Below are 446 nucleotides of genomic sequence, written 5' to 3' on the forward strand. Positions count from 1 at the left end.
TTTTTTTTTTTTTTTTTTTTTGAGAGAGAAAATTAGAAACCCTAGAATTGAAGAGAGAGAGAGAAATGAAGAAGAAAACTAGTGGGAAGTAAAAGGGACTAAGCACATTTAAATAAGTGGGTATTTCCTAATCAAGTAAAACTTATGGGACACATACTATTTGTTTGGCTAACATATTGCTTTCAACAAAATAAAATAAAAATTATGTACGATGTTTAGTGAATTTTTACACTATATATATTAGTTAACAATATTTATTATGAATATGATTATTTTTAAAAATTTAATGAAAATTGTAAGTAGATATAGTAAGACACGCCCTGTTAATTAACTCTAGTGATATTACTTTCATTCTAGTTTTTTAAATGGTTAGTGTATAAAAGGCGATTGAGAGTATATTAAGTTATATATATATATATATATATATATATATATATATAATGTAA

Source organism: Solanum tuberosum, unplaced genomic scaffold, assembly GCF_000226075.1.
Source record: "Solanum tuberosum cultivar DM 1-3 516 R44 unplaced genomic scaffold, SolTub_3.0 scf00004, whole genome shotgun sequence".
Lineage (NCBI taxonomy): Eukaryota > Viridiplantae > Streptophyta > Magnoliopsida > Solanales > Solanaceae > Solanum > Solanum tuberosum.